General features: G+C 46.8%; 1 protein-coding gene across 3 annotated transcripts in view; it reads right to left on the bottom strand.

Annotated features, from left to right (window-relative positions):
• CRISPLD2 (cysteine rich secretory protein LCCL domain containing 2) overlaps window positions 1-6,521 on the bottom strand; it is a 78,213-nt gene extending 71,692 nt beyond the window's left edge. The window contains exons 1-2 of one of the 3 annotated variants that reach the window (XM_077133209.1): window positions 6,418-6,521; window positions 5,392-5,529 (exon numbers count right to left, since the gene is read on the bottom strand). The gene's annotated coding sequence lies outside the window, so the exon portion shown is untranslated. Of the gene's footprint in view, window positions 1-2,026; window positions 2,152-5,391; window positions 5,530-6,417 lie in introns of those variants that run through there. The other 2 variants (XM_077133210.1, XM_077133208.1) reach the window with 2 other exon arrangements.
• Between the last annotated feature and the right edge of the window lie 18,510 nt (window positions 6,522-25,031).

Below are 25,031 nucleotides of genomic sequence, written 5' to 3'. Positions count from 1 at the left end.
TCTGCCCGCAGGGTGGAACCCAGGACCCCGAGTCAGCATACCCTCTCCTGGCCCACGCCTCACCCAGGCCCAGGCTTTCAGCCGCCGCCGGTGCCATGAAACTCACCTACAGCACATGCGCAATCCTGGCTGGAAGCAAACTCTGGTGTCAGACGGAAAGTCCTGGGACGAGCACCTTCCTCCAGAACCTGGGGTGGCGGCAGCTCGGCCACATGCTAGCTGTGACATCTTGGGAATGTCCTTTAATCACTCTGAGCCTCAATTTACCCCCCTTGCACAGAGGAGGACAATCCAGAGAAGCAAACGAGCTCACCAAGTAACCCTTTGAGCATGTCTGGCCTGCAGTGAATGCCAGATAAATGTCAGCTGCTAGTGTGATAAATATTATTACTATTCATACTCCAACATCTTAGAGGACTCTAAAATCACAATTGCCCTCTTAATTTCTCCCCCGGGAGCGTTGTCCAGCTGTTTTATCTGGAGCCCCTCTCAGACAACACAATGCTGAGTGTAAAGGTCAGATTCAGAGACAGAGTTAGCAGCTGGGCAGAGAAATCTCTTATAAGAGGTAGGTTTAGGGCTTACATGCAGGGTCTGGAGGCAGACAACCTGGGTTTGACAGTCTCATGTGCCAGCTGTGTTACCTCAGGCAAATACTTTACCTCTCTGAGCCTCAGTTTCCTTATCTGTGAGATGGAGATCAAGAGGCCAGCTTCCCAGGTGTGTGGTAGGGATGATAATGCAGGTACCGCTCATGGCTCCTGGCACAGTCACCATGCCAGCTACCCAGACTTCATGGCCCCCCACACGTGCTCCTTTCTCAACATGGAAACAGCCAGAGCAGGGGCAGAGGCACAAAATCAGGTGCCTGCAACACAAAGATTTCTGGGAAGATCCCTCTCAGAGCATTTGGGGGACATGCCCCTGCTCATCTTTTCTGCAGGACTCTGGGCTCTCGCCCACCCAGTACCTAGCCGCCCTGACCGAGCAAGCTCACTCAGTTCTGCCAGGGCAGGGTCCCAAAGACTCAAGATAGAAACTCACACCTTGGGTCTGGGTGCAGGAGGGCTGGTGTTTGCACAGACTCCCAACTGTTTCTTGGCCAGAGCAACAAGTTGCCTTTTGGCTGAAAGAGGACCAGCTAAAGTGCTTTCAGACTGCAATGAGCAGGCGTCAGCTAAGCCCTTCCCAGCTGATCCACCAGCCCAGTCTTTGGAAAGGGAGCTACAGGGTCTGCCCACATAGGCAGCTGGCTCAGGCGCTCTCCCTCTGGGCAGCTGATTCCCCCCAGAAACCCAGAGCCAAGTTCTCACCTCCCGGCACCATTCTCCCAGCACAGCAGGGTTTATGAAGATATCCATTCTAGATGAAGAAATCCAGGAAACCATTTTCCCCAGCCTGGCAGGACTCTGACATGCCTGCATGCCCTGACACCCCTGCCTGGAGCTCTGGGGTCAGTCCAAGCCCCTGCTCTGCCTAGTCAATGCACTCCACCTCTTTGACCCTCGATTTCATCACCTAATATATGGGAATGGGAAGGCTACCTAGCAGGTTTGTTGCAAGCGAAATCATAAAGGGGCGTGCCCTTATAAACACAAGCTGTTATGATTATCCCAGCGCTCCACACGTGGGCAGATCACATTTGAACCATGCCATCGCTTTTCACTTATTGACGCCCACTGGGCATACAGGAACAGTAATCACACAAGGAAGGCCAAAAGAACGTCGCCTCCGGGCACGGGGGAGGGATCTGAGGTCAGCCCGGTCTGAACCGGCACGGTTGCTTCCCAGCTGTGACCTGTGCTCTCTGAGCCTCAGTGCCCTCATCTGTACAAGGGGTGCCTGCCGGCGCTCGGCTCTGAGATGCAGGAAACGGTACACAGCAAACACCAGGAGATGCTGACTGCTGTGGTCACTTCTGCTCCTCCCAACGCCGGGTGAGAGCCGAGCGGATCCGGAGAGCGGATCGTAACTCGCAGAGCCGAGCTGGAGACGGGTCCAGAGGAGGAATCTAAGTGACACTCACCTCCGCAGGGCTCCACTCACCACCTCGCGGGCGTCTCCGACGTCGAGCAGCAGTAGCAGCGCGGGCACGGCAGGCACAGCGGGCACACGGACCGACCTCTGCACACAGGACACTCGGGTCGCAGCGGACGCGAGTGGGTTAGGAGGCTCCGGAGCACCGCCTCTTGTAGGCTGCCAGGCGTGTAGAGACCACGCCCCTGGCCGGTCGGCGGTGCTGATAGGCCTGCGCAGCCGCGGCCCTGCCCAGGCCCCGCCCCTTGCAGGGGAGGAGGCCCTGGCGCCCAGGGGTGGGTGAGGAGGGCTGGGGCCGCTGGCGTCCCACACCCGGCCGAGCAGGGGACGCTCCGTTTCCTCATTGTGACCATAAAAGGGTCATTTTTATTGAGCGTTTACTATGAGCCAGGCGCTGAGCTAAACTCTTTCCCTCAGGGGTTTGCAAACTCATTAAATCCGGTCTTCGTGTGTCTCAGGGGGAGAAGGGGAATAAGGCGACCTCCCAGGTTGTTGCAAACGAAATCAGGAATTTATTCCCACCTTCTGCAAGTGGGGAGAAAACACTCTCCCGACGCATTCATTCCATCCCAACCTAACACACAAGTGCACACACACAACTCACACACAGGCTAATTATCCCCATTTCACACATGAAGAAAGAAGCTGCTGGGAGGGCTAATCACAATACCGCCGTCCAGGCCACGTGCCGTAAGCACTTCATCTCATTAAATTGTCACAGGAATCCCCTGCGTGGGACTTACCCTATTTCACAGCTGGGGCCCGGCACCTGGCACATGCGTGGGTAGCAGCAGCAGGCATTTAGCATCCTCAACCTCAGGATGTAGGTAAATAGAGAAACGAATTTAGAGCCAGGAGAAATCACCTTTGAAACATCTAAATCCAAGCCCCTTGCTGACAGGTAAAGAAACCAAGGCTGGAGTAGAAATGGGGCGGCCTGTGCTCTCTGCACAGTGGCACCATGTGTGCTGGCACACAAGAGCAGGAGTGGCCCGGGCTCACGAAGACACTGGAATTAACCCATACCATAATTAACCCTTCCACAGATATTCTTGGGGCCCACTCGGTGCCAGCTCCTGTGCCCTGTAGAGGCGAGCAGGCACCGACGAGCCCTTCCAGGATCTGAGAGTCCTAGTACAGGGCCACTCAGCTGGGACGCCAACTCATATCCATGACCTCGACTTCTAAACCACGTAGCCAGAGGGGATTAGGAGCTTGGGATTTGCCATAATATGAACCTATTGTGAGGTTCTGAGAAATTTCATCTCTCCTTGGTATTTCAGTCAAGCTAACATTTCTTAAAGGGATGTTATGGCTGGGTGGCCTTTCGTCTTTGCTTCACTGGGTCCTGGTCCAGGTCCCATCGTTTGTAATGAAAGAGCCCTGGTAATATACTGACCCTGCCTCGCCTCTTTGGGGCCTTGTGTCCCCTCAGCCTCAGCTACCAGACCCCTCTCTGGCTCCTTGGAAGCCTCCGGATGCTGCTGTTACTCCACCTGGCACAGAGGGTATGTCGACTGTCAGTTCTTCCCTCAAACCCATGTCTCCTGTCTGCCTGACTCATCTCTCTCTTTTTTTTTTCCCATAATGCCTCGTCCAGAGAAAGTCCTCAATAAATTCCATCTAATAGAATAAAAAAATGAACTCTGGTTTCATGACCCTATCATTCATTTATTTTTAAAACAATGTGTATTTTCTGCCTCTGGCTTCTCATGGGGTAATTCGCGTTGGATACATGTGCGAGATGCCACTAGTGGAGTAGCCCATTTAATGTGTTGTAAACTGCCTCTCTCCACTTTAAGGGGTGCCCTACCCACTTTGGGATTTGCTGTCCACGTTCCTATGTGAGTCATAGTTTTAGATAGTTAAACTGTTCGCTGTTTAGCCTTTGGCGTCCCAAACTCTCCTTGTAAAGAGCTCTTCTCTCTTTACATGGCAATTTCGACTTTCTTTGGTTCTTTCTATTTCTCTTCTCTGTCAGAAAATTGCCTGGCATGTATAGAGGCTCAACAAATATTCAATGGACAAATGAATGAATGCACAGATATTTTAAGAGAACAGCAGTGACTCCTGAGTACCTCTCTCCAAACTAGGGGACCCTGGTCTTGGTTTGAGTTCCCCAAAGCACCCCAAGCCAAGTGTTCAAAAGCAGGCAGTTCATTTGAGAGGTGTAAAGAATAAGGAAAGGAGGTGGGTTAGTGATACAAGAAACAGAAGGGAAGAGAAGGAAGCAAAGAGGTGTTATTATGCCAGCTACCTCGTGGGCAACTGGAGGATCTCTGGGGGGAACTCTGGGCAATACACACCTCAGAATCATCCCAGCCAAGAGTTCGGAATCTATTTATCTCAACCCTGTCAGCCATTATTTAAGGACTGTCCTGGGGATTCATTAAATCCAACGCACTTTGGGGCCACCATGCTCCTGGGCTATGTGGGTTTCTGACAGCCCAAGTGCAGTCCTCCAACACAGACACAGGTGTGGCCATTAGAAGTCAGGTTGGTGTGCATGGAAATGGTTGGAGTCGGAGGGGACAGGAATGAAAAACACTGATGGCCACTCCAGTCCTATAGATAGTGTTTATTTACTCTACACTTTGTCCCTCTGAGTGCCCCAAGCCTCCTACTGGCTTGGCTTTCCTTTGCTGAGGCTCATCTTCATCAATGTGGCCTTTTGAGCATGTTTACCCAGCTCAGGGCTCCTTGCCACCATGTTCTGATGACATAACAACACACTCTAGCTCTCACTTAATTGGGCCAGAAGGTGACACCTGCTCAAACAGGCCAAGATTCTATCTCTAGGACATTGGAAAGGGGAGATAGTTACAGCCTGAGCTGGTCCCTGGGACAAAGGATATGTGGAACCCAACACAGATGGGATCATCCCGTCCATGGCAAGTGGGTAAGGACTGGCTGCAGAGAAAGAAGGGAGGGACCCCTATGAGGAGGGGAGAAAGCACAGTCAGGGGATGTGGTACCTTTCCAGGACTATTTCTAGCTCTCTGAGGACCTTGGCTGTCCTTGAGTTCTCCAGTAACCTAGGAACCTCCCAAGAAGCCCCTTTCTCTGTTTACATAACATGACCGGGTTTTTGTTACTTGCAACAACTTCAATACAGATCTTGCCCAGATCTTCCCACCTAGCACGGCCTCTCACTGTCCAAAAGAGATGAGAGTCAATAACAGATGCGGAAGCCACCCTTGTGTCTTTCCTCTCCCAACACAGTCAAGTCAGTCTCACCGAGACTCTTGACAATCAATTGAAACCTGTCAATAAAGAGCTGTCACCATTCTTTTTTAATTTCTCCTTCTAAGCCACAGGCATAACAAAATGGTACCCCAGTATCTCCTAACTCACTTTTTCATGGTCTTTGATGGCAAATTGAGGCTCAGTGACGTTCTGGGCTGCTGATGGGTGTGGCAGGAACAAATGAGAAACTGGAACTCCCCAGCCTTGGCTCCTGATGTCCAGTCCAAGCGGTGTCCATAAAAATAACTGGTGAAAAAGAAACCGATGAGGGAACAAAGGCTGTCACCCCACAGAGACAGGAAAGCAAGGCCTGGCCATCTCCCTGGATTTCCCTACCAAGCCTGCAAGTTTCTTTTTCCACATTGGGCTTCGTTATGACTTGAAGGATTTTTTTCCCTTGATCTCAAACTCTCCATGACTCAACTCCCTTCCTGGGTAGCAAACAGGATCCTTGGCTGAGAGTTTCAAAAATATCAGCGGCCAGCCTTGGAGGACTCTTAGGCAAGGATCTAGGTCCTTTCCAACCCAGGACCACCCAGGAATCCCAGGAGCTCATGACACACCCATTTATTCAAATTCAAATGTTATTTGGGGCTGGTTTCAGGCACAACTGGGTCCAGAACCTCAAACGAGATGGTTATCATCTCCCTCCCCTTTCCTCTCCTGGCTCAGCTCGGCCCTCTGTGTGGCCACATTCTCCCTTGATATTCCAAGAAGCAGAGAACATGGCTCCTGGCCACCCCCAGTTCAGCGCCTTCCAGCCCTGTGACCCATCTGGCTGGGGTGCCTCCACTGTACTGCATTGCCAGTTGAGAAACAGAATCCCAAGAAAGGTAGGGATTGGCCTGGCTGGGTCACACACCGCCTCAGGCAGGTGGTGCCAGGCCCGTCCTGTTCCCGGCTGCCAGCACATGCACTCCTCTGCTAGGCACAGGAGCCCACACATGCCAGGAACCTCAGGGAATGACACCCTCAGGTGCAGCCAGCAGCCCAAGATCTAATGGGAACCAAGGTCTAAGGCCCGCTCCTGCACCTGGGGGAGGAGCACCGCACTGTTCCCCTCCCCCCACACCCCCCAGGGGACGCCGGCCTCCTAACCCAAACTCGGCTGACACCTTCTCTTCCCTGTCTCACCTCCTCATTCTCTTACTTGTACTTCCAGGGATCCTCTCCCAAATCAACGCCTCGCACTCACATCCCCGTCTCCGGGGCTGCTCTGGGCACACTGAGACCCACTGCAGGCGCACCGACCACCTGACCGCCGGCGGGGGTGGGGCGTTCTGATTGGCTGGCCTGGGTCGCGTGGCCGGATCACGTGCTCAGAGTGCGGGCAGAGCGGTGGCCGCGTGGAAGGGGCGGAGCAGAGAGCTGGTCGTGATGGAAGGATCTGGAAGGATGAAGCCGACACAGGGTGGGGGCTCTGTGGGCAGAGGGCAGGTGGGGCGCGGCGCAGACACGTGACACAGCCGCTCACAGGGCGAGGAGGTGGGAGGGCTCCCGGCTTTACCTGAGGAGGAGAAAGGAGGGGGAAGCCCAGAAAGGTCTGCGCAGCGAGGCTCACTAGCTGTCCCCTCAGGCAGCTGATGCGGCGTCTGTGGGGAGGAGCCAGAGGGACGTTTGGGGGGAGCTGCTGGCCCCAAAGAGGGTGGGGGGTCAGCCGCGTCCCCCTGAGCGACCGTGCCCTGCGCCCCGGGCGGCCTGGAGGACAGCCTCGCCCAGGAGGGCTTCTGGCCGCCGCTGTCACGCCGAGGAAGGGCGCGTTTGTCGTGCAGCTTGGGGAGGGCGGAAGCACATGGCCGTGGCAGGGTTGTCTCCAGGAGGCTGGACACCCTGGGCTGTCAGCGTGCCCCTCACCGAGTGGAGGAAACGAGAACCACCACGAGCCGCGGCTGCGGAGCGTGGGACGCGGATGTGGGTGGGACTTGAAGGATCCCATTTAACCAGGAGGAAACCAAGGTCCACGCGCATGGGACAGGGGCCCAGGGTCACACAGCGAGATGTGAGGCCGGGCCAGCCGCCTGCCACACCTGCGCTTTTAACAGCACGTGGTACGCCGATTAACCCTTCCTCGGCCAGACCAGGCCTCTGGCCCTGTGGGGATCTGAGTGCCAATCAAGCTTTCGGCCAACAGGTCTCTGTTGAGGCAGAGAGGTGGTCAGACAGGGCTTACACCATTGGATTCTTGGGTCAAAAAGAACTGGGATATTAGGGGAGGGTGGTGTGTTTTTAACTTTTGCCACAAGACTTGGGATGAAAATGTTTTTATGGTTTTGAAAAACAAACAATTATCCTGGAACACTCACCATTCCTTCCTTCTAAGCCAAGGAAAAGTTTACAAAGAGTGATGAGGCTGCTGATCAGTACTCCAAATGACACGATTTGTGGCCACCTTGGGACCACAATGCCAGCGTCCCAATTCCCCTCTCAGTGCTAGATCCTTTACCACCAAATTCTCCACTGGTGGCGTGAGCTGCTCAGGGTGACTCCTAATAGCTTTTCTCTTTTCTCCCTTAGTAATAAGGATTGATTTCTGAGTACATTGTCACTCAGGTAAAAGACTATATTCCCAGCCTGCCTTGCAGTTTCTTGTGTTCATGGAACTGAGAAGTGAGTGGGACAGTTGTGTGTGACTTACAGAGAGGGGAAGGTGTACCCTTCGTTGTTCTTTCTTTCTACCCGACTGGCACATAGGAATGAAGGCTGGAGCATTGCAACCATGTTGGGCAGTGAGGTGCCTTGGGAACAGAGGTCATAAATGGTAGAGCAACAAGATAGAAGGAGCCTGGGTCGCTGACATTATACGCCTCTATGCCACTCTGCCTGCCTATTTTTAGACTTCTTTTACACAACTTCTATCTCTATTTGGGAGGGGAACAGGAGTGGTGGTCTTTATAATTCACAGTAGCTAATCCTGACACACCTTTAGTTTAAAAGTGAAAATAAGTCTAATATTAGAACAAAGGAAATATTTTCTAATGTTTCTCAGTTTTGTTTGCTCTCTGGAGTGTCCTCCATCTGGCACTTATTTATCCTTGGAGGAGAATGACAAAACGGAAGTATGATCACATCTCCAAAAAAGGGGGGGGGTGGGGTGGGACTGCATTTCACAATTTTATTAAAGCCTCCTGGCGCACGTAGCTTTGTAATCAGAACAGCCAAACCCCATAACTGAAAAACACCTGGGTGCCTGTCCTCACCCAGGTTTCCTGCCCCTTCTTGTTTCTCTGAGATCCAATCATAGGAATCGTAGCACTGATCTCCAGGGGTGGAAATTCCTCTGGACAAAAACCCACTTGATTGCTCTTTACTCCTGGACAGTCAGGACGCTTTTCATAGGCGGCGGGGTCCTGGGCTTCACACCCCAGGTATGGAGTTTGTAGAAGAGTGCAGGCCTTTCTGGGCTTAGCCTGGCAGAAGCTGAGCCTGGGGAGGCTGCCGGCTCCTCTGGGAAACAGTGCCCCGGCCCCTGGGTGTATGCTGGGGCTCTTGCAGGCATCCGGACCCCTCTGTGCCAGGCAGGCTGATGGGTATGGGGACAGGGCACGTGGAAGCTCCCTCCCCTCCAGCCCTCACCAAGGAAACCACAGGAGCCTGCCTCCCTGTCAGGGAGAGGGGACCCTCACATCGCCTGGACTTGACCTGGCTCCACCTCTTCCTGCCTTGAGACCTCAAAATAGTAACTTGGCTTCACTGTGCCTCAGTTTTTCTGTCTATGACATGGAGATAATAAGATCCACCTTATAATGTATCAACTGTGTTCATCTGGAGGGTTCTTAGCTGTGAGTGGAGGCCTCCCACCTCTGCCCTCCGAGTTGTCCACACTCCTGCCCTCCATAAATATAACCTCTGCCAAGCACCGTCTCTCCCTGACCCCTCGCAGTCACCTAAGAGCTGAAATGCTGGAGCCGGAGGCAACAGCATGGAGAGGGTACAGAGAGATGTGGCCGGGGATCTCAGCCCCGCTGCTTCTTAGCTGTGACCCCAGCTGCTAAGGCAGTCCCTCTGGGTCTTGGTTCCTCCTCCAGAGAAATGGGAAGGAAGGAGATGCACTTAGCTCCTGCAAGAAGTGTGAGGGTGGAATGGAAGCCTTTATGGGTCTGGCACATCTCAGGTCCTTAATAAATACCAGCAGTTGAGATAATGGGCTCCAGTACCCAGTGAGACCTGAAAGTGCTAGGGGGTGGGCAGGCTGGAGGCCTGGGAAAGGCCCTCAGGAGCTCACCTCTAGGTAGTCTGGGGTGGGGTGGGATATCTCCTGATCAGTTGCCCTTTGGATTTCACCATGACTTCCGTGTCCAGCCCCGAGGGCAGAATCACTCCTCCTTATGAGAAATACAAGGCGTTCAGATGGACATACCTCAGTGATCTCAATGACAATGTAGCAGGAAAAAGTCTCTGAACTTCCTGGGGATTATGTATGTCAGTGTGATGCTAACGTATTGAGAAAACACAGGTCAGAAGAATTCAGACCCTTGGACAGATGAAATTACTCCTTGAGTGTAATAAAGCAGTGATCAAGTGAGGGTCAACACAGACTTCCAATCCAAAGATGCTGAGAAGCAACGAGGCAAGAGCTCAGCCTTGGAGCAGACAAGGTTTGGCCAGAGCTGTGCAGAAAATACAAAATATCCTGCAGGGTCTTTTAGTGGATAGTCGACTAGGTTGTAGGGGAAGTGTTCAGGGCATTTTCTCTTTGAAGGTTTGTCATTACATGATGTGCTCTGTCAGTTAGGCTCGGCTACATAACAAACCACCCCAAAATGTAGTGGCTTAAAACAATGGCCATGCATTACCCCATGCAATACCCTAGGTTCTACTGGGTGACAGGCTGGGTGGTCCTGCTGGTCTTGCCTGGGCTCACTCGTGCAGCTGCAGTCAGCTGACAGCAAGGTTTAAGGCTGAGACTCCGAAGTGCTTCACCCATGTGTCTGGCAGTTGGTGCTGGCTGGTGGCTCAAATGCCATGGCTCTCCTCCATGGGTTCTCTCATCCTTGAGTTGGCTGGACTACACCTCTGTATAGTCGTCTCGAGTTCTAAGAGAGCAAAGGCAGAAGTCCTAAGCCCTGAGCTTGAAACAGGTGTATGGTCACTTCCCCCCTTTTCTGTGGGTCTGTCATTCACATGGTCAACCCAGATGCAAAAGTGTGGAGAAGACTTCACCTTGTGACAAAAGGAGTGGAAAGTCACGTTGCAAAGAGGCACAGACAGGAGGTGGGACTTGTACGGGCCATCGTTTTGGTGATTTACCACATAGTCATTATCCTTCGGAAGAGACATTTTTTGCTTTGGCTTGGGTTGAAAGCAAGACCCAATTGGTGATGACCATCTGGAATAAGTCCATGCAGATGGGCTCATTCTTTTTTTTTTTTTTAAAACTTTTTTTTATTAATTAAAAAAATTAACAAAACATTTAGGTATCATTCCATTCTACATATACAATCAGTAATTCTTAATATCATCACATAGTTGCATATTCATCATTTCTTAGTACATTTGCATCGATTTAGAAAAAGAAATAAAATGATAATAGAGAAAAAAAAGACTATACATACCATACCCCTTACCCCTCGCTTTCATTTACCACTAGTATTTCAAACTGAATTTATTTTAACATTTGTTCCCCCTATTATTTTTTTTATTCCATATGTTCTACTCTTCTGTTGATATAGTAGCTAAAAGGAGCATCAGACACAAGGTTTTCACATTCACAGCGTCTCATTGTGAAAGCTATATCATTGTTCAGTTATCATCAAGAAACATGGCTACTGGAACACAGCTCTACATTTTCAGGCAATTCCCTCCAGCCTCTCCACTACATCTTGAACAAGGTGATATCTACTTAATGCATAAGAATAACCTCCAGGATAACCTCTCGACTCTGTTTGGAATCTCTCAGCCATTGACACTTTGCCTCATTTTACTCTTCCCCCTTTTGGTCGAGAAGGTTCTCTCAGTCTCTTGATGTTAATTCTCAGCTCATTCTAGGGTTTTTCTCAGTCCTTTGATGCTGAGTCTCAGCTCATTCCAGGATCTTTGTCCCATGTTGCCAGGAAGGTCCACACCCCTGGGAGTCATGCCCCACGCAGAGAGGGGGAGGATGGTGAGACTGCTCATCATATTGGCTGGAGAGAGAGGCCACATCTGAGCAACAAAAGAGGCTCTCTTGGGGGTGACTCTTAGGCCTAAATTTTAAGTAGACTTGGTCTATCCTTTGTGGGGTTAAGTTTCATGTGAACAAACCCCAAACCTGGGGGCTCAGCCTATAGCTTTGGTTGTCCACACTGCTTGTGAGAATATCAAGAATTCAACTTGGGGAAGTTGAATTTCTCCCCACTCTCACCATTTCCCGAAGGGGGCTTGCAAATACTTTTCCACTCACTGATCAAATCATTCTGGGATTCATCGGGGGGTCACTCTGGACAAACCAACAAAATCTCAAGTGCTACCTGAGATTCCAAGTACTTATGACATTCAATCAAACTATCTACATGAGTTATATTAGGAAATGCTCTAGTCAAAATCTAAATTTTGTAACAAATAAACATTTTTTGCTTTAGTCTCACACATAAGGTGACATTTTAAATATTAGGTATCATCTATTTTCAGCACCCTGCAATAATGACATTCCTTTGTTCTTCTTCATGCAAAAACATTTTTAAAATTTGTACATTGTACATTTCACTATTATTATACACTCTAGGCATTCCTACATTATACCAGCAGATGGGCTCATTCTTGCAGAAGTCTCCAGGTCAAAGCATCTGTTAGGGTTTGCACATCTGTAGGTCTCACGAGTCCACTGAAGAGCCCAGCCAAAGCCTGCCACGGGCTCTTGAAGGTCTGTCTTCCACCAGGAGCCAGTATCACCAGTTCAACAGGAAAGCTGGAACAACACATCATTTGGAAACAAAAATACCAATTTATCTGGGTTTACTCAAGAGGAAAAGCAGAGCCCCAACACGTTCTATTTGTTAGGTTACTAGGGATTAACGGCTTTGGCTGCTGTCATTATTGTGTAGCTCCTTGGGACTCAAGATGATTCTGTTCCACTCAGCAGACATCGAGTACATGGCTACCGTGTGCCTGGCACTGTGCTGTAAAAGCAAGGCTGTTGACTGAACTTTCCTGTTATTCTTTATCTATTGCTGCAAAATAAACCATTCCAAAGCGCAGTGACTTAGAATGACACATTTATTTTGCTCTGGTACCTACACTTCGAGCAGGGCTCCACAGGGAAGGTTTCTCTCTGCTCCACATGCCATTAGCCCGGTCGAGAGGACCCTCCTCCAAGATGGTGGCTCTCTCACTGAGGAGTCTGTGCAGGCTGTTGGCTCCTCTCCCCATGGATCGCTCCCCGGGGCAGGTCCTACGAGCAAGCATCCCAAGAGGATGAAGTGGAAAGCTGCCAGTTTCTTAAGACCTGAGCCCAGAAACTGCCAGATCTGCGTTTCTGGAATATTCTCAGTCATGCAGTTCTAGAGTTCTGAGTTAAGGGGAAGGGTCATAGGCCCTACCTCCCCATGGAAGGAAAGTCAAAGAATTTCCATTTTTTAAGCTGAGCCGTCTTGGTATTCTGCACATGGCCTGGAGGTCCGCTGAGGGAAGGGCCCCTCTTGGCCCCCTCTCGGGCCCCTGCCTTAATCACGCCTTCCGTTCCTCACACAGGCTGCCCTGGCCCCCGACCCTGTCTCAGGCATTTCTCTCATGTGCCAAAGCAGCGGGGAGTCACTGCCCTCCCCGGGGTGTCTGCACCTCTCTGCTGCCCCCCTGCCCCCCAGGCTCTGAACTTGTTCTCCAGAACTGGGGTGGGGGGGGATGTCTCATGTCCTCTACCCCCTAGTGCTGGGAGAGCCCCCCACCCACCCCGGCCATGGTCCATCCCTCAGGGATTTGTAGGGAAGATGCTCAGGTCCTCTCTTGTCCGGAGGCACATCCAGGCCGCCCTCTGTCTCCCCAGCACGTTTCCAGTGTCACCCCCGGCATCAAGCACGGAGCTCCCATCGAGGAGCCATGCCCAGACCCCGTTATTTTCTCACAGGCCCCGTCATTTTCTCAACTTCTTTGTTCTCTGTGATGGGGAGTTAGAGGGGCGTGGAGAGTGGTATTAAGCTGGATGATAAACAGTATCCCAGGTCCTCTTAGTTCACGTGAAACAGTATCTCCCCAGGTCCTCCTCTGAGGATGGACCCACACACCTGGGTCTTTTGGTGCGCTCCTCTTTCTAATACGGTGCCTGGATGAGGGGGTGGGAAAGTTCGGGGTGTTCGTGATTTTGCAGGGACAGAGGAGCTCCCTGACACCCAGAGCCTTTGTACATGACCCGGGAACATGGATATCAGTGTCCTGGGGCTGCCCGGACACATGACCACAAAGTGGGGTGCTCCAAATAACAGTCGTGCATCTTTTCACAGCCCTGGAGGCCAGAAATAAAACCATGTAGGTGCTGGCAGGGCCCTGCTCCCTCCAGAGGCTCCAGGGGAAGCGCCTTCCTGGCCTCTTCCAGCTCCTGGGGACCCAGGCGTTCCTTGGCTTGTGGCCACGTCGCTCCCGTCTTGGCCTTCGCCTTCACAAGGGCTTCTCTTCTTCTGTCTCATAAGGATGCCAGTCATTGGATCTAGGGCTCACCCAGTTAATCCATCGGGATGACCTTAGCCCGAGATCCTAAACTTAATTCTACTGCAAAGACCTCATTTCCAAATAAGATCACTTTCATATATCACATGGACATATCCTTTGTGGGGTGCCACCATTCCTCAACTCCAGGGTGGTGACCCCAACGGGACGCTCTTCCTTCATCTCCCCCCAGCCCTGCTGGAGATGGGAGGGGAGGATTACCACCTTCGTGGGTTGCAAGGGCATCCCGTACGCGAGGCGTTGAGTTTTCTCTCCCATAGGGCTGGTGATAAGCTCAAAGTTCAAGTTCAATAGGCTTGATGCTAGATTCACAAGCGGGAACTATCCAGAAATCTAGGAAATCCTTTCGTCCTCTACCGACACTGGGCTTTCAGGGTTATTGTCTTAGAAAGGGACTAAAAGGGAAAGAAAATCCTCTTTTGAGGTCAAGAAATGAAACTTGGACTCTTTCTTGCTTGCTTGGTCCCTGCTAAGCGCTTCCAGTGCCCTGGAGGCAGGGATGGGGGCGATCTGGGGGTGGGATGGGGAGGAATGTGACCCTTTCCATGAGCGGCACCACCACGGCCCCATCTTCACCAGCAGAAGGCATCAGAGCAATTCCTCTTTTTAATGCCAACTTCATAGGAGGTTGCATTTCTGTACAGTAAAATGCGCCTATTTTCCGTGTACACGGTGCCGAGTTTTGATAAATGCTGCTACCCCCACGTCCCCACCACTGCAGTCACACTATGGAACATGTCCATCACCTCGGAACTTCCCCAGTGACCTTCCCAGTCAAATCCCAACTCCACCCCCGACCCCAGGCACCCTCTGAACTGCTTTCTGTCACTGTAGTTTCCTTTTGCCCCTTCTAGAATGCCCTAAATGGACTGTTAGGGGGCAATTGGTCACTCTTGACTCCTCCCTCCCCTCCCCATCTGACTGGCTGCTCGTTCAGTCCTTTTGGTGTTGGGGGAGGTCTCCCCAGGCCTGGCCTTCCCTGGCAGCTGCTCCTCTTTTTGGTTTGAGCCTCATGGTGTCACCTAGAGGGAGGCAGTGGACAGCGCTGGATGGGTTTGGATCCTGGACCTGCATTTCCTCATTGTGAGACCTTATGCAATTTAGTCCCTTCCCAGCTCAGCTTTCCTCATCTGGAGAATGGGGATAATGATATCAGCCTCTGCGCTGCAGGCCAATTTCCCAACAGGTGAGGACATATAAGCCACCATAAGCTTACTTGACTTGAAGGTATGTTGCAATAAGAAAGCCACAGAGTTACAGAAGCTTGCTACTCAGCATCACTGTGATGATAGCTGTTACAATGGCTCTATCTTCTCTTTTACTGTGAGCATGCGTCTATAAGGCAGAGCTCATGTCTTTTTCTCTCTTGTATCCCCAGCACCACCACAGGGCTAAAACTTGGAATGATTGAGAGGAAGTAAACTGTAGAAGGTCATGTGAAATAATTTACTGTTAATTTTAGCCACAGGGGAGAAAATGCAGAAACCAGAAATCCAAGCACTGACAGGCCTTCTATGGGATAGCTTAGAGATTAAAATAATGAGTTCTGACTGGTGGATAGTCAAATTTTGAATTCCAGCTTTGTCTTTGGACAACTTATTTAAGGTCACTGAGCCTAGTTTCTTTAGCCATTAAATGCGGAGGATAATAGTGTCCACAGAGTTACCGGAAGGATAAAAGGAAATGAGTAAGGGCTTGGCATATTGTCAGCCACTGCCTGCCCCCTCAAAAATATATTTCTAAAATATTTGATATATTGGAGAGATGAGCAGTCTTACCTAAGAACTGTACTTAGCAATGATAAGAACTGAAAAGCACTTGTTAAGAAAAGCATCCTTTGGCTTGGAAAGTTTTAGAGATAAGAATCCAGAAATCTAGAGAGAGGGTTAGGATAAGGGAAGGAAAGAGAACCAAGGGAAAAGGGAGCAGAGGTGAGCATGTTATTCTTAGTGGCTGGGCTTTTAACCTGCTGACAAATTTCTCCCATATTTCTAGAACTCTCACCTTTGCTCCTCTGATGATTCAAATCATGGATGCCACAACTGTGAGTTTAAGGAATAAAAGACATTCAGCTTCCGCTGTATTTATTCTGTTTCCTAATGGTATGAGACATAAATCCAAATATGTATTTTTATTATTGTTCTTTTACTTAACGAAGGATCTCATAATTGGGCTCATTATTTTAGGTAAAACCTCTGTTATCCATACATCCCTAATCAAACTTCAGTTTTTAAAATATCTTCAAGATAATAACAAAGATGAAATAGAATCAGAAAAAAATGCAATTAATCTAAAAGAAGTCAAGAAAAAAAGAGGAAAAAGTAACAAAGAAGGAATGACAAAAAAATAGGAAAATGGTAGATTTTAGCCCAATCATATTGATATTTATATTAAATATAAATGTCCTAAACACTCCAATTAAAATGCAGAGGTTATCAGATTGAACAAAAATGCAAGGCCCAATTACATGTTGTCTGCTAGACACCCATAGACATAGGCTAAAAGTAAAAGGATAGAAAAATGTATGCCATGCCACATGCCTCCATTAAACAATAGAAGGTGTGGAGTAGCATTATTAGTATCAGACAAAGTAGACTTCAGAACAAGGAGTGTTTATCATAATGAAAAAAGGCTCAATTCATGCAGAAGATATACAAACTGGAAATGTGTACTTGCCTGATAACAGAGCTTTAGGATACATAAAACAAAAACTGATAGAAAAGGAGAAATGACAAATCCACAATCATAGCTGGAAATGTCAACACTCCTTTCTCACTAATTAATGGAACAAGTAACAAAAAACTAGTAAGGTTATAGAAGACTAAACAACATTACCAACTAACTCACCTACATATTAACATTTATAAACAACATTACCAACTAACTCACCTACATATTTAACATATTAACATTTATTAACATATTAACATTTGTAGAATATGCCACTCACACAGCAGAATACACATTCTTTTCAAGTGCCTCAAAATTCAGTAAGAGAGACCATATTCTGGACCAAAGAAACATCTCTCTACAAATTTAAAAGGATTAAAATTTTACATATGTTCTCTGAAAATAATCAACAAAAGAAAATGAAGTTAAACAAAAAAAAAAACAAAGAAAATGAAAGCAATAAAAGAAAACGAACTTAAATGAAAATAATCAATAAAATAAAAACATCTGAAAAATCTCCAAACACTTGTAAATTAAACAACACACTTCTAAGTAACCAATGGGTCAATGAAGATTCTCCAAGGAAAAGAGAAAGTATTTTAACTGAATGAAAATGAAAACAGCATAACAAAATTTGTGGGCTGCAATTAAAGCAGTGCTTAGAGAGAAATTAGCAACATTAAATGCTTATATTTTAAAACAAGATAAGTCTCAACTTAATGTTCACCTCAAGAAATCTGAAAAAGAAGGACAAATAAAATCTAGAGTAAGAAAAAGGAAGGAAATAATGAGAAAAGCAGAAATCATGAAAATGATAACAAAATGTCAGTAGAGAAAATCAACAAAACCAAGCTGGTTCTTGGAAAAGCAATAATAAAATCGATGCATTTCCTTCTGGACTAATTTAGATTGAGCTGTAGGGTCCTCCTCTATGGTCATTATAGTCAAATAGCCACCTGCTGAGTCTGGAAGGACATTGCTTCCTGCTTATTAACCAAGCACAGTCAGCAAATCCACCTTCTGCTCCTGTGCCAAGGAGGAAACGCTTTTGATGTGAACCCCATGGCCTGAATGGGGTCCCAGGGCAGACAGTGTGACCTGTTTCTGAGATTCAACAAAATGACAGGGAGTCTTGGGGACTGCTGCCCCCACCTCTAAGGAGCCGGTGGGGATGTGGGCCTCTGCACGTCAGCCTTGCTCACCAACATTTTGAGACAGGGTCAGCTGCAGAGAATAAGTTCCCATAAGTGACATGTTCTTGCTCCATCTTCGGAAGGAGCCAACTTTGTGGGGGGGAAAGTGGCAGCTTTCTATGCAAAAAGACTTCTCTGGCTTCCCAGAACTCTTAATCAGAACACTAAAAAACACTTTTTAAGGGAAACTATTCCTTGCTGACATTTCCCATCAATAAATTAAAATCATCTGAGAGAGTGCGAACAGCCTTTTTTATGAGGTTTCTGTGAAGACTGTCTGCTGACACAGTGGTTGATCTGGATAGTCATTAGAAAATTTATGATCAGCAGAAGACTCAAATTCTCAAAATACGTCATTGAAAAATAAGTCTGCCCTCTGTGTTTACCTGGAAGACATGTCTTCGGAACTTTATTTTTCTATTTATCATGATGAGGAGTCTCCATTAAAATGGGGCAGGGTTCAAATTGTTGCCATAGCACTTCTTTGCTGTGTGTTCTGGGAAAAGTTACTTGACTTCTCTGGGCCTCGCTTCTCTCATCTTTAAATAAGCTCGATGTACGTCATAGGGCTGCTGTGGAGATAGATGATGCATGAAGTGCTCAACAAATGGGAAGTGGGGAAGTAAGTGCTGAAGAAACGGTGGCTTGTTATTGTCTAAAGATTCTTGGCTGCACTTACTTGACCCAAGTACATTTACTCCCCAGTAGGGGCATGCTATGTCAGCGGAACCACCAACCACCCCTTCCAGCCTCAGTCATGCGGCCGAGGGTCCACTAACCGGAGTCCCTGGTGTTGCAAATAGCATGGCCCGGGACAGGACACCCCGCTGGGATCCCAGCTCTGCCACAGTGACCACCTTTTCCTCTCTGGACCCTTGTGTCTCCATTCGTAAAATGACAGGACTGGGCAAGACTGAGGAACTTTTCCCTCAGACCTTCTCCACTTTTCCAAGGAAGAGTAGAACTAAATTCAGCTCAACACGCAAAATTTGGAACGAAGCAGAGGAACACAGGCGTGTCCCGGCACAAAGTCTTGCAGTGGAATCTCACAATTTTGTAAAGGAAAATCACTTTCCAAATTCAACTCAGATCGACTCCATGGATCCCCGTGACACCAGGACACACTGAGCTCTGCGGAGCCCATGTTCTCGCTCCTACAAGTGAAATTGTGGTGATTTGCTTCTGCCATGAGGGAGGAAGCATCCTCCACCCTCTCTCTGCCCTGAATACAACTAAAACCCTGAGGAGATGCTGGAGGACCTCTCTGAGGACTGGGAACTCATGGTGGGAAGAAGTCACAACGGACGGACCCCTGGGCTGGCCTGGCGATCCCCTGCTTTGCCTCCACTGACCCCTGGTCTAACACAAAGGCAGCTGGAAACCTGGCCCTCAGACCGGGGGCGCAGAAAGAATCCCGAGAGAACCCCTCTGGTTCCGGCCTGGGAAGGCACAGGGCAACTCTAAGGGCCAGGGGGACGAGGGGAAAGTCCCTGGGGATGCGTTTGCTTGCTCCATCCATGGTCGCAGACCCAGCCCCGGGCATGCTGCAGGAGAAGCCCTGGGCAGGCACCTCAAGCCCCGAGAGGTGGGCCCTCTCCCTAATCAGAAGGGCTGTGGTCCCCAGGAAACTGGGGGAGCCCACTGCTCCCCCAGCCTCTGTCCTCTCGCCACTTGGCCCAGCCACAGAGGCAGGAAGAGAGTGGAGGAAGACTAAGCCCCGGTTTTCTAGCCACAAGCCTAGGAAAGAGGTCCAGAGAACTGGGAAGAGCCCAGGAGGTCAGGAAGAGTAGGGGACTCAGGAAGGTGACCCCAGAAAGTCATGGGTCATTGCTGCAGTGCCCATGCATGGAAGTCTCAGGAGCAGTTAGAAAATGGATCGAACTATATGGAAATGCAATTGGCAAAATTTTGGAGATAGCATTAAATGCATCTAGAAAATCTCAAGGAGCCTACAAAAAAGCTTATAGAAATAAGTGTTCAGCAAGGTCTCAGGATACAAGGTCAGCGCACAAATATCAATTCTATTTCTAGATATTACTGTAACTGAGAAATTAGGATTTAAGGGATGATTATGATTGCTGAATCATTAAACATATTCCTTTTGCTTTCTGGTATACTAGAGTAGACAGAGGGAAATACCTGAAATCCCTAAATTGTCATCCAGCTGCCTTGATCTGTAATGATTGTATAGCCTTTATCTCGGGCCCTTGTGATTGTAAAAATCTCGTGACTGACCCTCACCTGTACCCATTTTATCTGGTTCTTCAACTTTGGAGTCCTGTAATCACTGAAGACAGCCCCTAAAATTTGTTAATGAAGGATCTTGGGTCAGCCCTTAACTAACCCATATTAGCATATTAGGAAAACAAAGTTTGTTGGTTTTTTCTCCTCCAATAGAAGAAATTTAATAATGAATTTTTGAATTAGGCAAATGCAATTTTATTCTGCTTGGGTATATTCTCCCCATATTTATACAAGCTTACTGATAAACTAATATTATAAGTACAATCTCAAAATTACATTTATATAATAAAATGTGATTACGCTGATGCTCCAAGTATACTATTTAAAAAAGCAGTTAAGTTTAGTAAGAAATATTAATAAGATTTTTTAATAACCTTAATTACCTGGATTTCAGAGCATCTGGCTTTTTAGTTACTTTGCCATTTGTTACCTCAGTATATGGAAGAATTTAAATGTGTAGTGGCTTTGTTAAGGTCAGTTGGCACATTTTTAGTTAGTAGGTGCTGTCATGAATGGGGAAGACATAATTCTTAGCTTCAAAGAATTGTAGTTAGAATATATGAGTACCAGGGCATAGTATAACACAGTAATAATAAAAAGAATAAAAATGCTGCAAGAATTTAAAAAACAGATAAAGAATGACCTAAGGAGACCTCATAGAAGAGATGACTCCTGTAAGACTTTTAAATAAGAAAGTAGCATTTAAATAAATAGAGCCACAACTTAATTTTGTGAACTGACATATTCCTGGTATTATTTAGTACTGAGGAATAAGGTTGAAAACTTTGAATTCTTTTCTGGCTATAAGTCCCTTAGTTATTAAAAAACTGATTATATTTTAAACTCGAGCTCTTCTGACCTATGAAGTTGGTGCTGGGTTGGACTGAAATTTTAGGCATATTATAAAGTAATCATGTGTGTGTGTTGTAAGTATAAAGTATAGAAATGCTTGGCTGTGTTCCAAATCCAAGCATGAATTTCTTCCTTCTTCTGTTATTTTGTAGTACCGCTATGTCTTCTCCCCTTCATGAATACTGTTATTGGAAGGAGGAATGAATGTTCAAAAAGCTTTGTGAATTTGTTACCACATTTATTTCTGATTATATGCAGTCTGGGTAAATAAAAACTATAGGTAGGATGGACAGTATTTTTATTATTTTCCATACTAAGATGATCATATTCTCTGATTAAAGTAAATTTTATTTGTATGCTGACTATGAGCCCTAACTGAATATAGAAAGTTATAAAACGCTTATGAAAATGAATTCTGCCTGTCATACTTAATGCTGACCAAACATTTAATAAGCCTGTTTATAATATGTATATTTTTAAAAAGGCTTTTGTGTCAAACCGTGTATTTATACAAAATTAACGCTTAGTTTTCTCTTTCAAAATATTAAAATAACATAGATTTTTAGTCTGCTTTTACTGAAAAGTTTTTTTAAAAAACCTTTTCTTTATCATCTGTGTACTCTGTCTAGAAGATAAAGATTTTGCCTCAAAATAATATCCTTGTTAATTTGTGGTTTTTTTGGTATGCTGTACAGCAGGGGGCACATTTCATTCTTTTTCCATGTGAATATCCCATTATTGCAGCACTATTTGTTGAATTTTTATTTGTATGAGTTTTTTGTTTGTTTGTTTCTTGGGGAAGTGCATGGATCAAGAATCAAACCTGGGTCTCCCACATGGCAGGCAAGAATTCTACCACTGAACTATCCTTACACCCCACCCCTTATTAACGTTTTTGTTGGCCTTAATATCCTTAGTTAGGAAGATAAGTATACTCACTTTTAAGGGAAAAGCTGTTACAAATAATTTGTTCTTCCGCCTTATGAAAACAGTGTAATGTATTGCATACGAGGTGTTTGGGAAGCATCACAGTGGTTGAAGGGAATTTACCACTCTGTTGTTAGCTAAATTTGTATAGGTTAAATGTTATTCATATATTTAGAGATTGTATAAAAATTCCTAAAGACATAACAATGTTCTCACTGTCCAGGTTATATCCTGATACTAATCTGTACGATGCTAAATAACAGTATGATGTTGTTAGTCATAGTTTTAGTTATTCTTGGAAAAGATCATAGGAACAGTGAAATTTACTTGTCAGTTGCACTACTTTGCTCTAATGCTTCTCTAAAAGTATATGGGGTCAGTTATAGGTAAGAGCTTCCTCTGCAACAAAGAAAAGCAGGACAAATAAATAAATTTTATTTTATCTGTTAATTACATAACTGGTAAATGTGTAAAGGTGAAACGAGACAAAACCTCTGCAATGGCCTATCAATATGAGACAACTGTCAAATGTTTTTATTTCTGAAAGTAGTTTCATTTAAAAATGCTTATAAGAAAACTAGGGTTTAGATTGTGAGCTCTTATAGCAGTCACATTTACTCTCGACCTTAAGTGTTTTCTAAATTCTGAGATTGCTTTGCTCTTTGTATGATCTGGTATTTCCCTAGAACTTTAAGTATCTGTGTGACACCTGAGACTCAGAGAGTTCTCCAGCTCTGAAAGTCAGCATTACTCCATATAGCAGCTGTTAAAGGAACTGAAAAAGAGATCAAACTCTGATCAAGGATGCGACTGAAAACTGATTTGGTTAAGATAAGACTAAGGTAAATCAGAATACAGGATTAAAAATAATATTGTCTATATTTTCAAACTTTAACTTCCGTGCAAGAGCAAAAGAAGAGATGTTTATCTTGTCCAAAATTTTAATTATCTGCGAAACACCATCTAATTTAAACTGTCTGTTCATTTTAAACAGTCTAATTCAGTTTTAATTGTCATGGAACCTAGAATAAGGAATAAAATCTTGATATTCTATACAAGTTAATGTTATATCCTGATGCATTTCAAATTTGGGGTAAAAAAATGAAAAAGTATTTACAAAGTCCCTTGACGGACTAGAGAAAAGTCTAACTGCTCAAATTCCCCATCTAGAGAATTCTCTTAAGCAATAAAGTCATCCAATTTAATAAGCCAAGCCCTCCATCTTGAGGCTTGACCTTATAAAACTTATTTCTGTAATGGCAAAGCTAAGCCTACTTATAATTAATGTCTAAAAGTCATCCCCAGAGAACCTCTTTTGTTGCTTAAGATGTAGTCTTTCTCTCTAAGCTAAATTCTGACACCCACCCCCCTCCACGTGGGACATGACTTTCAGGGGTGTGAGTCTCCCTGGCAAAACGGGACATGACTCTCAGGGATGAACCTGGCCTGACAATATGGGACATGACTCGCAGGGATGAGCCTGGCCCTGACAATGTAAGACTTGACTCCCAGGCATGAGCCTGGTCCTTGCATTCTGGAATTGGATGACTAAAAGAGGGAAAAGAAATAGTTTCAATGGCTAAGAGATTTCAAATTGATTTGAGAGGTCACTCTGGAGGTCACTCTTATGCAAATTTCAGCCAGAGATGCAAACTGCCACAGTATGGCAAGCCCCAACCAATAGTATTCCTGGAAACCATTAAAAATACCCTGGGTTCTATATGTTTTACTTACTAAGTTTGGTTTTCAGAGGCTTAAAGCCTCTAGATTGTTCACATGCCACATAAGCTCTGAAACCCAGAAGTACTGGGAAAAACAATTAGTTTCATCCCTCTGCCCCATAATGTCAACACCCCATTTTTTCTGCATGAAGAAATTAGAAGAGTCATCACCCAGATATCCCTCAAGATTGAAAGATAATTATCAAATGAGAGGGAGGACTTGCAACTGAGAAATTAAGATTGAAGAGATGATTATGGTTGCTGGATCATTAAACAGATATTCCTTTTGATTTCTGGTATATTAGAGTTGACACAAGGAAATACCTGAAGTCTTTGAAATGTAATCCAACTGCCTTGATCTCTGATAATGATTGCATAGCCTTTATCTTGGGCTCTTGTGTGTACCCATTTTATCCAGTTTTTCAACTTTGGAATCTTGGGATCACTGAAAGACAGCCTTGTGGGAGACAGTCTTGTGGTCATTGAAAGACGCTTAATGAAGCGTCTTGGGTCAGCCCAGAACTAACCCACCCCAAGCCTAAGGTTATCTTGAGAACAGAAGCTAGATCCAACCAAAATGGGCCCACCTGACATGCTCAGTAGCCTAGAGTTTAACCTGTAAGTCACCTGTACCACATTATAATGCTAAAAATCATGCCCATCATCCTATTAAGGCCGCCATTTTCTTACATACATTCTGTGACTACGCATGGAATCAATCTAGCATGCTCAATGATTACATCACCTCTAGGTACATAATCTAGGGCCATTGTGCTCATTAGTCTAAAACCTGCCCATCTTTTGATACTATAAAACTATCAGAATTACTTCAGCTTGGGGAGACAGATTTTTAGGCTGATAGGCCGTCTGACCCCCTGCTTCGTGCAATGGGTTGGTCTTGAAGTAGGTGAGGCATAAGGACGTCTGTAGACCCTGAATCTGGGGTGGACGGTGGTGTCACACCCTGAGACAGGTGAACGAGAAGGACTGTGCTGGGGGAGGCTCGGGAACTGCTCCTCATTCCTCAGGATCAATACTCATCCATTCATTCAACAAGTATTTATTGACTTGGCTTTGCTTGGTGCTGGGAATCCTGCGTAGGGAGATGAGGTCCCCACCCTCTGGGAGTTTCCATTCTTATGGGAAGACACACAGGAAACAATTAACTCCATGACATGATGCAAGACCTGAGCAGTGCTACAAAGATAAATTCAGCCTAGAAGGGTGCTGTGCTGGAGAAGCGTGACTGGCAAGGCTTTTCTGAGACCCTGGGGCAGCAACCTGAAGGGAGGGAGCAAGTTCTACAGGTAACTGGGGGAATGGAACAGCTGTGCAAAGGCCCTGAGGTGGAGGCCTGCTTGATCATGTTCAAGGTGGCCAAGGAGGCCCTGCGGACAGCACGGCGGGAGCCAGGAGAGGCGGACTGAAGTCTTGCAGGCTGGGAGGGGCCTTGTGGGATAACAAGGACTTCGATTTTCATGCCGGGATTGAGATCTTGAGGGGGTTT

The sequence above is a fragment of the Tamandua tetradactyla genome, chromosome 16, assembly GCF_023851605.1.
Source record: "Tamandua tetradactyla isolate mTamTet1 chromosome 16, mTamTet1.pri, whole genome shotgun sequence".
NCBI classification, from domain to species: Eukaryota; Metazoa; Chordata; class Mammalia; order Pilosa; family Myrmecophagidae; genus Tamandua; species Tamandua tetradactyla.
This window is presented reverse-complemented; position numbering and strand designations above follow the sequence as displayed.